The 13,331-nt window shown below is 46.0% G+C and overlaps 1 long non-coding RNA gene across 3 annotated transcripts; it reads left to right on the top strand.

Annotated features, from left to right (window-relative positions):
- Positions 1-624: 624 nt before the first annotated feature.
- On the top strand, positions 625-12,981 carry LOC134486367 (uncharacterized). Of its 3 annotated transcripts, none has more exons than XR_010065199.1 (3): positions 625-2,453; positions 8,842-8,995; positions 9,610-12,981. It is a non-coding gene; the product is annotated as an uncharacterized LOC134486367 (long non-coding RNA). The 3 variants fall into 3 exon arrangements; XR_010065200.1 differs by lacking the exon at positions 625-2,453 and having other exon boundaries at positions 8,557-8,995; positions 9,610-9,760; positions 10,598-12,981; XR_010065198.1 differs by lacking the exon at positions 625-2,453 and having other exon boundaries at positions 8,551-8,995.
- The last annotated feature ends 350 nt before the right edge of the window (positions 12,982-13,331 follow it).

The following is a 13,331-nucleotide window of genomic DNA, read 5'->3' as shown; positions in this document are numbered from 1 at the left end:
TGTCTTAGCTTGTTGTGTGATAATAAAGCATTACATGTTATAAAATTAGAGTCCAGTTAATAAGCAAGAAGTGAGTAAAATATGTTTAAGACGTGGAGTATCTATAATATCCGAAAGAATTCGGTTGAGTTATAGTCATGTGTGTGAAACATTGGTTTTTAGTGCTTTTCAGTTCATAAACATATTCTCCTTGATGATATACTTCTCAGCTCTTCTCCTACTCATGGTAGAGATCGCTCTTTACATGCTATAAATGAAAACATGACAGTCTCTCACATGACTTTAATTGAATCTTATTAAAATTGCTAATACCAGGCCTGGTGATGCTACTCACACCTAAAATCCCAGTACTTTGGAGGATGAAGAAAGAGGATTGCTGCAAGTTTGAAGCCATCCTGGACTGCATAGGTCTGGGATAGCCTGGGCTATAGAATGAAACCCTGCCTCAAATGAGAGAAAAAAGAGTAGGGGGCGCAGAGACTCAGAGAGAGACCCTATCTCTAGTGACAGAAAGATGAGACAGACAGACAGACAGACAGACAGACAGAAGGGGGAGGGAAAGCTAAGATAATAGGGGATTTTTGCTTTCCTTCTGTTGAAGTGATGTTTGGACTGTCCATATCATTGCGGAAAAGAGTGCTCTGCTGAAAAACAGTACTAAGTTGATCACTCCCCAAATAGTCTACATGTACATATCGTCTGTACAGGCTAACACCCACCCCTAAAAACTATCTTATCTACCTATAAAATAGTGATAATAATATTTTCCTAGTGTGTATTTGAGAGAGTATAAGGGAAAGTGTCCATGGATGTCCAGTATGCTCCTGGCATTTTATAGGTGTGTGGTAACATTGGGCTGCTGCTGTTATTATGAGATTGGCAATAAGTTGACTGGTTCACCAGGGTTTAGGATCTAATAGTTTTAAAATAGGAAGATAGGAAAAATAAAATTCCAAATGAAAGACATAATATTTTAAAGATATCAAATTACGAAAAACTACCAGGAGATGTAGTGTGTTAAGAATATGCTGTATGAAACAAAAGAAAATGCTATATAGTTTACCAAGATCACTATGCCTCTGATAATGTTGGAAGTTTGGCAGTGGGTGGTAAGATGTATCTTGGCCTTGGGTGGAGAAAGTGGTATGGCTAACACATTGTGGGTTCTGAAAGCCACTGTGCAGATAGTGTGGAACCTCAAAGGTTTGGTTTGGGATTTTGATCTGTTCTTGTTTTATTATTATTATTGTTGTTGTTGTTGTTGTTGTTGTTGTTGTTGTTGTTATTTTGGTTTGGTTTTGACTGATCTCAAAAATCACAAGCCCCAATCCCCAGCCCCCGACTCAGCCTCCTGAGAACTGGGACCACAAATGTGCACAAATGGGCTTGGCCCATCAGACCTTGGATGCAGGGTGAAGTCTGAACTGTGCTGGAGTTCCAGACCGTCCTGAGACTTGCAGTGTGTAAGAGTGCTTGCTGTAGCACGAGCCTGAACACGAGATAAAGTGCCCAGGCCTCCATGTAAAATGAGGCAGGCCTGGCTGGCTCCCTGTAACTCCAGTTCTCTAGGGATCCAGAGACAGGACAGTCTCCAGAGCCTTCTGACTGCCAGCGTAGGACTTGCCAGCCTAGGATGATCATATCTCAATAAAACCAAAACCAAACCAAAATTAAAAACAAAACAAAACAAAACAAACAAACAAAAAAAAAAAAAAACCCAGAACAGAACACAAGTTTAAACCAAACCTTCGAGGTTCTGTGCTATCTGCACAGTGACTTTCAAAACCCACAACATGCTCTGAAGAAACCTCTTTCTCCTTCCAAGGCCAATATGCATCTTGCCACCCACTTCCAAACACTCTGTTCAGTGAGAGACACTGTTCCAAAGGAATAAGGCAAAGACTGAGCAGGACACCGAACATTTTCCTCTAGCCTCCTCCTCATGTAATCACGACTATGCACACTAGTACTCACACACATGAAACACCACACACACACATACATCAGTCACATATATACCTACCCAAAAAATAATAATAATAATAAACTGAAACAGGAAAGACCAGCTTCACTCTGGAAGCAGATGATATCCTGGGGTAGCTGAAGAGAAACTAAAGCAAGAAAAAGTCTGGTTGATGGATAGTGAAGTACAAAGAAGTCAGCCGGAATACCATGGTAGCACCGGAACTGAAAACAGACTGATTTGGTAACCAGCCTTGAAACATCATTTACAGAATTTGGCATCCAATGAAAGGTCAGAGAATGGCAAACAGTGCAGGCTACTGTAGTGAGCTGAACTTAGGGCTTCATGTGTCCTTGTCCAGGGCGGAAGGCAGAGAATGGGCTATGAAGGGAAAGACCTCATCAAAAGAGTGAAGAAATGGAGAAGAGCATTGAAAAGTGAGGAGGGACGAGCATAGACTGAGAAGAGAAACACGCAGGCCCCAAGTAAGGTATACGAAATTCTTCTCTTTGGGGTGACTGTTTATCCAAGAATTTTCTCAGTCACATGAGCAAACCTGTAATGTCAGGATGCCTAATACTGCCTGCTTCCAAATTGTGTTCGCCCAGAACTTTCATTTTCTGTTGCAAGTGCATTAGCATAGAAATAGCCAGAAAGTATGCAAATGGGTTCTTGAAGGGAAATCTCACTTCTTAGTTTTGCTTTGTTTTCTCTGACTAGAAAGTACGTTTTATCCACTTTGCTACATTCCTCTTTGTAGAGGCAGGGGGATGGGGTTAAAGGCCTTCTGGTTTCTCTGGCAGTATTTGGGATTGTGTGACCAAAGGATCTGGTCTGGATCTCAGCCGTCATCAGTCACAACCAGAATCCGTCACAAAGGTAGACCAGGAATCATGGCTGCCATCAAGATGCTGCCCCCTTGATAAGAACCAGAGGGAGCCCCATAAATGGCCACAGACAAAGCTGTTTGCTTATCAGCTCAGGCACCAGACATTCAAAACTGAGCTGGAAACAGCATTGGAAAATTGCGATCTCAACCAGGCCAGGGTAACAGTTGCTCCCCGTTTCCACAGTGTCAGGTCTTGGGCTTTGGCATTTCATACGGTTTCCCATTATCTAAATGTGTTCCCGAGGTGGCAGAAGAGATCAATTACAATCCAGATTCTTCTTTGTCAATGATAATCCTAAAAATGATTTTACTGAAAGCATCTCCAAAGACACAACGGTCTCTAGGAATCAGTATTGTTTCGAGTAAATAGTGTGTTTCAGCCTTAGACGCCCCCCTTTTAAACAATGGCACGTGTATTTTCTTCTAGTAATTTACTTCATAGGTGATCAATTTGTCTGTTAAGATCACAAGATTTTACTCCAGGGTTTAATTTGATACCTGTTTGGCCGTAGGCATTGAATTACCTACCAATCATATTAAAAGGTCATGATTTTTTTTTTTTTTGGTTCTTTTTTTTCGGAGCTGGGGACCGAACCCAGGGCCTTGCGCTTCCTAGGTAAGCGCTCTACCACTGAGCTAAATCCCCAGCTCCAAAAGGTCATGATTTTAAAGCTCTAGATTTATTCCACTTTAGAATGAGAATGTGTAATCTGAACTACCATATATTGTTTGGCTTTCCACGTGCTCATAAATAAGAGTTCGCGTGTGTCTCAAAAGAGACTTCAGGCTTTTGAAGACATTTAGAGTGTCGTGAAGTTGGACTGACTGCATTTTGGGGTAGGACATGGCCATTAGCCTATGGGGGCTATGGCCAGAATGTTATGATTTAAATTTGAAGTGTTCAACAGGAGCGTCTGTGTTTAAACATGTGGTGCCTGGGTGGTGGGTGGCACCTTCCTCCCTAAGGAGGCTGTGGCATCTTTAGGTGGTGGATTTCGGGTAGAGGAGGTAGCTATAACTTCTAAAGGGCCAAAGTCCACGCTAGGTTCTGGCACACGCTCTTTGCTCCCCAATCTCATTGGAATGTAACAACCCTCACATTCCTGCCTTGGGATTGCACTATCATGAATTCTCTACCATGAGTGTGTGTGTGTGTATGTGTGTGTGTGTGTGTGTGTGTGTGTGTGTGTGTGTGTGTTTAGTCAGGATGCTTTAAAGAAACAGAACTGATGGCATAACTATAAACTAAGAGAGGATTTATTGGACTCTTGGATATACTGGATAAATTGGACTTATTTGCTTATTGGATTGACCACACTGGTCAATGGTTCTGATAGCTCAACAATTCGCGAGGCTGACGTCTCTGCAGTCCCAGTCTGGCAGTGAAAGCCTGATAAATTCCCAGAGAGCAACTGGTTTTCAGTCTACACTGGAATCCTAAAGAAGTTGGTTCTAAGGTCATCGTCGTCAGCAAAGGAGTGCTGCAGTGGCAGGATAAACAAAGTTGACAGTCAGAGTGGAGGCAAAGAAGTAAAAAAAAAAAATTCCTTCCTCCATGTTCCTTTGCCCAGGTTGCCACTAGCAAGTCTTGGTCATATTTAGGGTGGAGCTTCCTGCTTCACATAGTCTTTTCAAGAAAATTCCTCATAGGAGTGTGCCCAGCAACTTGGATTTTCATCGACTCAAGACGCAGTCAAACTGACAGCTGAGATTAGCCATCACACAATTTTACTAAACCACGAGACACAGTGAGCCCCATCTCCCATATGGGGACATGTTGTTATATGGGAGGTATCAGTTATCTCTTACTGATACTTAAAAAGTCACTATTACACTGTTACATGTACCAGTGAAGGAGACAGACAATGCCATCTTAATGTTCCGTACACAATCTGCAAAGTTAAAAAGTGAAGGTTAAATCAAGGTTATCCAGTTAGAGATCATTCTCTTAACGCTAAACCTAGGGTTCTGTTCATTACTCTATTAGCTTAGGAGTCATGCCTGGCATGTAGTTTAAGTTCAAAATTTGTAGACCACAGATTAGGGTGTAAGCCAAGGTATCATGACTTCTAAGAAGCTTGCTGAATAAACCGTTTGCTCAGAACATAAGGCAGGGACAAGAATTTGAAGAACTTGGATTAAATTGCTCCGAGTAGTTCTCATTATGACCTCCTAAATTCAATTACGAATTGAAATACAGCTGAAATAACTCTACCACTGGTGCCGTTTCGGCTAATGAAAAGCTTTCAATGTCTAACGCCATCTCTGGCTCGTTTATTGTCAGAAAAGTGAGTTTCATTTGCCAAATACTAATGAGACATTTGGAACTCTCAAACTTGGTGTTTGGAGTCTTAAGGAAATCACAGCACCAAGCTCGGGGAAGCAGTGGGCTATGACTAGGATGCCAATTAGTGCCGTTCCAATTAGTGCTAATTTCAAATTAGTGCCGTTGAACTTCAGCTACAAATTAGGGTCCATTCTTGGCACTCTTATGAACCTTGTAACATTTCATCTCGCCTCACTTCAACCCTGGTCCAGACTTCAGTGAAGTAACTCAGTGTTACACATGATGAAATGTCAGGATGCTGAGCCTTAATTAGAGTGTGACATCCCTAAATCAATAACAACAAGTGAGATGAAATCTGTGTGCTTCTGGAGGGCCCCATGATAAATTAGCATGTTCAAATTTTAGTGTTTATCATGGGTTAGCTAGTGGGTTTTAAATCAAAGCAAATACGTGTACTCTTAAATGAAAAGTTTTGGCTGGGCTGTGACAATTAGACTTCAGATGTTCCTACATTATTTAACAGTTCATTAGAATAAATATTGCTGTAAGTAAAAGGTACAGTGGTGGGGTCAATGGTTAGATTTCTTTAAAATCTGTCACTATCCACTCTAATTTGATGCCAGGTTTCTGAAGAGATATTAATTATAACAAATGTGTATACTGAATTTACAATACCTACATATGTCCTATGTATGTATTATCTTATTTAGTGCTCATATAATCCTTTGAGTTACAGAATATTATTACCACTTCCACTTTAAAGATGAGAAAATTGCAGCACAGAGAAGTTGAGGAACTTCTCCCAATTTACACTTCTCGTGTAACACACATGCAAGCAGTCCACCTTGGCTCTTCAACCCTACTCTCTATGACCATGAACTCTGGGGTCTCTAGAGTCTCATTCACAGTGTATGAAGCAAACAGTCATTTTGATAGCAATGCTTTGACATTAGGACTCCTAAGCTTCTAATCCCTTATTAATTTTAAAATTTCACCCAACCAAAAGTATGTTATGCCTAAGATGATCTTCTGGGTATTTAGTATAGAAGAAGTAAGTCTTGGCTTGGAAGATACCAGAAAGTAGAAACAGTATTTTTTTTTCAGTGAAATGGAGCCTCTGGTGATGTCTTATTAAAGTGAAAGTGTTACTTGGGAGCATATCCTCTGTAGATGGGAGACCGAACTGGGACCATGTAAGGTGAACCATATGTCCTATGTGGAAGACAGAAGGAATGGTGAGAGAAGCCAGCCTTGACTCTGGTGTGAGGCATTCTATCCAGCTGGGCAGTAGGAAGGACCTTCCTCCTTACCTGAAGCACTCTCCTCTTGCTCCATGCAGACCTGTTTGCTGCTCTTGAGTTTGAGGTGTCACTTTTTCCCTCCTGAACTCCCCCGCCCCCTTGACGTTAGATGAAAAACTCCTTTACTTCCTGTCTTAGTGTTACCATAGCTGTGATGAAACACCAGGACAACAGCTACTTGAAGAGGAAAGGGTTTATTCAGCCTAAACTTCCATATCACTGATCATCCTCAAAGAAGTCAGGGCAGGAACTCAAGCAGGGCAGGAACCTGGGAATAGGAGCTAATGTAGGGGTGCTACTTACCAGCCCATTCCCCATGGATTACTAAGTCTGCTTTCACATAGAAACCAGGACCACCAGCCAGGAATGGCACTACCCACAATGGGCTGGGCCCTGCTTACCAATAACTAAGAAAATGCCCTACAGGCTTACTTACATCCGGTTCTTATGGAGGTATTTTCTCAATTAAGGCCCTGCTCCCTCCTCTCAAATGACTATAGTGAAAGACCCCAGCTTAGCAGCAGTAACGCCATTTTACAAGGCTGTACTTAAGATGACTGGTTCAGGGAAAGGTTAGAACACTGAGTATACAGCGGCTGCCAAACAAGATGTGTTTGGTTGAAGGCCTGGCAACAGGAGGACTGCCGTTGAGCACCTGACAATGAGAAAAGCCCTGGGAGAGGTCCCACACCCTGGTGGGGGGCCGAGTCAGCCGTTATGTTCCAAGAAGGTAGCTAAGAAACTTGTCCCCGGGCTGAACCCTTGGGGGGCCGAGTCAGTCCTTATGTTTCAGGAAGGTAGCTAGGAAACTTGCCCCCGGGCTAAACCCTTGCCATATTAGAATCCACCAATTATATCCCTGTAACCATGCATCTGCTTCTGTATGCTTGCTTCTGCTCCCCAAAATCCTATAAAAGCCCATTCTTGGTTCGGTGGGGCGCGCCAGTCCCCCGAGTGACTGAAGCGCCCGCAGGTGCCTGTGCCTGTGTATCCCGACAATAAACCAAATCCTCTTGCTGATTGCATCCTGTGGTGTCTCGGTCTGGTCTTTGGAGTTAGAGGATCTCCATCCCGAGGGAAAGTTCTCCCTGAGAGCTTTTCATTTGGTGCATTGGCCGGGAAAGGAGATCCTCCACCCAGGGACCACCGACCACCCACTGGGAGGTAAGCCGGCCGGCGTCTGTCTGTCTGTCTGATTTTGTCTCGTTCTGTCTTATTCTGTCTGTTCTGTGAGCGCTCAGCCAGGTCTGTTCTGTGAGCGCTCAGCCAGGTCTGTTCTGTGAGCGCTCAGCCAGGTCTGTTCTGTGAGCGCTCAGCCAGGTCTGTTCTGTGAGCGCTCAGCCAGGTCTGTTCTGTGAGCGCTCAGCCAGGTTGTTTGGAATTTGGGCGGGACGAAGAAGGAGCTGACGAGCTCGGACTTCTCGCCCCGCAGCCCTGGAAGACGTTCCAAGGGTGTTAGGGGCCCGACTTTTCGGGGCCCAATCTGAGAGAGGAGAAAGATCCGGACTAACGGCACCTCTGTCTGTATTTTTGGCTTTCAGAGGGCCCCGGACCTTTGCCACCTCCATCTGACTTTTTGCTTTCAGTTTGGTACCAAAGCCGTGCAGCACGCCTGTCTGTTGTTTGTTTGACTGTTGGTGTTGTTTGTTTTCTCTGTGTTCTAATCTTCCTTAGAACTAACATGGGACAGTCCCTAACAATGCCTCTAAGTCTCACTCTTGATCATTAAAAAGACGTCCACGACCAGGCACACAACCAGTCCGTCGAGGTTAAAAAAAAAAAAGAAAAATGACAGACTCTCTACACATCCGAGTGGCCCACTTTCGGAGCGGGATGGCCAATAAATGACACATTTAATAAGATCATTATTTTACAGGTTAAAGATCGGGTCGTCCATGGACATCCTGACCAGGTTTCTTATATTATCACTTGAGAGAGTCTCGCCTTAAACCCCCCCCCCCCCCGGGCGGAACCCTTCGTGGACCCGAATTGGCCTCCCCTCAACCCCCAGCCTGTCCCCTCGGCCCCGCCCGGTCCGCTGGCCAATCAGAGCCTTCTAAGAAACCTGTCCTCCCGGCAGACCCAAACTCCCCTCTCATAGATCTTCTCTCTGACAGGCCCGGCTAAAACGGAGGAGGCAGAGCCGCCAGCCAGATCAGTTGCCGGGCCATAGTCTGATAAGGGTTTCTCCCCTGTCGCAGGGAGATTGCGCAATAAGCGCGAGGTGATGCCAGATTCAACCTCCCAGGCTTTCCCACTTAGACAGGGAACCGGTGGCCAGACCCAATACTGGCCGTTTTTAGCAGCTGACATTTACAATTGGAAACAACACAACCCTTCTTTCTCCAAAGATCCGGTGGCACTCACCGACCTAATAGAATCTGTTTTACTTACCCACCAGCCTACTTGGGATGACTGCCAACAGCTCTTACAGGCCCTCTTAACCTCAGAAAAAACAAAGAGTGTTCCTAGAGGCCAGAAAGCATGTTCTGGGAGATGATGCGCGTCCCACCCAGCTGCCTGAGGACCAAACTGGGATTTTAATACAGCTGAAGGTAAGGGACACCTACGCCTTTATCGCCAGTTGCTTCTAGCGGGTCTCCGAGGGGCTATATGACGCCCTACTAATTTGGCTCAGGTAAAACAGGTATTACAGGAAGCAGGGGAAACTCCCTCCGCCTTTCTAGAGAGACTTAAGGAGGCCTACCGTATGTACACTCCCTATGACCCAGATGACCCAGGACAAATGATGAGTGTCTCTATGTCCTTCATCTGGCAGGCTGCTCCAGATATCAAGACTAAGTTACAGAGGTTAGAAAATTTGCAGGGCTATACATTACAGGATTTACTTAAAGAAGCTGAAAAGATTTTTAATAAGAGAGAGATAAAAAAAGAAACAAAAAATTGAGTTAAATCTTGGCCGCCGTAGTTCAGGGCCAAAAAAAAAGAAGGGAGATAGGGGGGAGCTCGAAAGGGGCTGAAGCTGGATAAAGATCAATGTGCCTATTACAAAGAGAAAGGGCACTGGGCCAGAGAGTGCCCCAAGAAGCCTGGCGGACCCCGAAAGCCTCGACCACGAACCTCCCTCTTGGCTCTAGATAAAGATTAGGGAGGTCAGGGCCAGGAGCCCCCCCCTGAGCCCAGGGTAACACTTAAAGTTGGGGGGCAGCCGGTTACTTTCCTGATAGACACAGGAGCCCAGCATTCAGTCCTCACTCAAGCTTCAGGACAACTCAGCGACCGGACGGCCTGGGTACAAGGAGCTACTGGTGAGAAACAATACCGATGGACTACGGACCGCCGGGTTCAGCTGGCTACCGGTAAGGTGACCCATTTCTTCTTACATGTTCCGGACGCCCGTACCCTCTGCTGGGCCGTGACCTGCTCACCAAACTAAAAGCACAAATTCATTTTGAGGAAGGAGGGGCCCAAATAACTGGCCCCCACGGAACTCCCCTTCAAGTTCTAACCCTATGAACCGGGACAGGACACTGGCTTGGGCAGAGACTGGTGGGATGGGGTTGGCGCTCCAACAGCCCCCCTTAATTACAACTCCAGTCTCCATAAAACAATACCCCCTGTCACATGAAGCTTATCAAGGTATAAGGCCTCACATTACGAGGCTTCTAGATCAAGGCATCCTAGTCCCCTGCCGGTCGCCTTGGAATACGCCTCTTCTGCCTGTTAAGAAACCCGTCACTGGAGATTATAGGCCAATACAAGACTTGAAAAAGGTCAACAAGAGGATAAAAGATATTCATCCGACTGTTCCAAACCCTTACAATTTGCTCAGTAACTGTTCATCGATGAGAAACAGGGGTATGCTAAAGGGGTCCTAACACAAAGGTTGGGGCCCTGAAAACGCCCTGTGGCCTACCTGTCTAAGAAATTGGACCCTGTGGCCTCCGGCTGGCCACCGTGCCTAAAGATGGTGGCTGCTATTGCTGTCCTGATCAAGGATGCTAGAAAATTGACTTTGGGACAGCCACTCACCATCCTAGCACCCCACACAGTGGAGGCCTTGGTAAAACAGCCCCCAGACCGCTGGCTCTCTAATTCCCACATGACCCACTACCAAGCCTTGTTACTAGATGCAGAACAGGTTCAGTTTGGACCCGTAGTCGCCCTCAATCCTGCCACCTTGCTTCCCCTACCAGAGGAGGCAGAACAGCATGACTGCCTACAAATCCTCACAGAAGTACATGGAACCAGGCCGGACCTATCGGACCAGCCTCTTCAGAATGCTGACCACACATGGTACACAGATGACAACAGCTTCTTGGCAGAGGGAGAGCGAAAGGCTGGAGCTGCGGTCACTACGGAGGACAAAGTGATTTGGGCGAAAGCCCTGCCTGCTGGTACCTCCGCACAACGGGCTGAACTCATCGCCTTGACTCAGGCGTTCAAGATGACAAAAGATAAGAGGCTAATATATATACAGACAGCCGTTATGCCTTTGCCACGGCACACATCCACGGGGAGATCTACCGGAGGCGGGGGCTGCTCACATCTGAGGGTAAAGATATGGCTAAAATTCTGGCCCTCTTAGAAGCCCTATTCTTGCCCAAAAGACTGAGTACATTGTCCAGGACACCAGAAAGGGCACAACCCAGAGACACGAAGAAACCGGCTGGCCGATGCCACGGCGCGAGAAGCGGCCATGAGCAAACAAATCTTGCCCTTAAATAGCCCAGACCAACCCACGCCCCCACCAGTGGGACAAACCAGTTGGGTTTATGCCCATGAGGACATAGAGCTCCTAGAAAAAATGGGGGCCATCTACCACCCTCAACTAAAACAGTGGGTCTACAAAGGACTTTTAAATTGATCTCCTTTTTACATAAATTAACCCATTTGGGGTTTAAGAAAATGAAAACCTTACTAGATCGGGAAGAGATAAATCTGTGTTTTTTTGAATCGGGACAAAGCGATACAAAAGGTGACTGAGAGTTACAAAGCGTGCGCTCAGGTTAACCCGGAAAGGACCATGATTGGACAAGGAGTTCGTCCTAAGGGACACCGTCCTGACATCCATTGAGAAATTGATTTTACTAAAATTAAACCAGATATATATGGATACAAGTATCTCCTAGTGTTTGTAGACACCTTCTCAGGATGGGTCAAAGCCTTCCCCACAAAACACGAGACTACAAAAATGGTCACCAAGAAGCTCCTCGAGGAAATCTTTCCCAGGTATGGCATGCCTCAAGCGTTGGGGTCGGACAACGGGCCCGCTTTCGTCTCCCAAGTAAGTCAGTTGGTGGCCAAATTGCTGGGGATTGATTAGAAATTACATTGTGCCTATAGACCCCAGAGTTCAGGTCAGATAGAACACATAAATAGAACAATTAAGGAGACTTTATCCAAACTTACGCTTGCAACTGGCTCAAAGGATTGGGTGGCCCTCCTTCCCCTAGTTCTATATCGGGCCCGGAATACCCCGGGCCCCCATGGTCTAACTCCTTTTAAAATAATGTATGGAACACCACCCCCATTTGTCCATTTCTTTGATTCAAACATTGCTGATTTTGCTGACAGCCCTTCTCTGAGGGCCCATTTACAGGCCCTACAGATTGTACAGAGAGACGTCTGGAGACCTTTGGCCGCTGCTTACCAGGACAAGCTTGAACATCCGGTGGTGCTACACCCGTTCCAGATTGGAGATACCGTGTGGGTGCGCAGACACCAGACCAAGAATCTCGAGCCACGGTGGAAAGGACCCTACACCGTCCTCCTGACTACCCCGACCGCCCTAAAGAGGGACGGAGTCTCGGCTTAGATCCACACACCACACGTCAAGGCAGTCCGGTCTGAGGAATTGACTAATCACAACACTACACCCCAGACATGGAGAGTTCAGCGCACTCCAAACCCCTTAAAGTTAAAACTCCTACGTGGCTCCTCCTAGCCCTTTTGTGGCCTAGAGTCAGTGGGGGAATAAGCCCCCACCAGACAGAAATTTCTTGACCAAGTCGAGTGAAAGATTTCACTCAAAGTTAGCAAAAAAATGGGGGAATGAAAGACCCCAGCTTAGCAGCAGTAACGCCATTTTACAAGGCTGTACTTAAGATGACTGGTTCAGGGAAAGGTTAGAACACTGAGTACACAGCGGCTGCCAAACAAGATGTGTTTGGTTGAAGGCCTGGCAACAGGAGGACTGCCGTTGAGCACCTGACAATGAGAAAAGCCCCGGGAGAGGTCCCACACCCTGGTGGGGGGCCGAGTCAGCCGTTATGTTCCAAGAAGGTAGCTAAGAAACTTGCCCCCGGGCTGAACCCTTGGGGGGCCGAGTCAGTCCTTATGTTTCAGGAAGGTAGCTAGGAAACTTGCCCCCGGGCTAAACCCTTGCCATATTAGAATCCACCAATTATATCCCTGTAACCATGCATCTGCTTCTGTATGCTTGCTTCTGCTCCCCAAAATCCTATAAAAGCCCATTCTTGGTTCCGTGGGGTGCGCCAGTCCCCCGAGTGACTGAAGCGCCCGCAGGTGCCTGTGCCTGTGTATCCCGACAATAAACCAAATCCTCTTGCTGATTGCATCCTGTGGTGTCTCGGTCTGGTCTTTGGAGTTAGAGGATCTCCATCCCGAGGGAAAGTTCTCCCTGAGAGCTTTTCAATAGTTTGTGTCAAGTTGGTGTAAAACTATCCAGCAAGCTTCCTTAAGATGTTTCTTAACAGACACATTCTCACTAAATCATTCTCCTTCACCAAGACCACGTAACTCATGGTAGCATTTCCAACTGCTTTCACGTTTTTCTTCTTTTTCTTTTTGAATGGTTTATGTAATTTTAGGTATGAATGGCTATCCACATGTACACCTGCAGGCCAGAAGAGGGCATTGGATCACATTACTGATGATCGTGAGCCACCATGTGGGTGCTGGGAATTG

Source organism: Rattus norvegicus, chromosome 3 (genome assembly GCF_036323735.1).
Source record: "Rattus norvegicus strain BN/NHsdMcwi chromosome 3, GRCr8, whole genome shotgun sequence".
NCBI classification, from domain to species: domain Eukaryota; kingdom Metazoa; phylum Chordata; class Mammalia; order Rodentia; family Muridae; genus Rattus; species Rattus norvegicus.
This window is presented reverse-complemented; position numbering and strand designations above follow the sequence as displayed.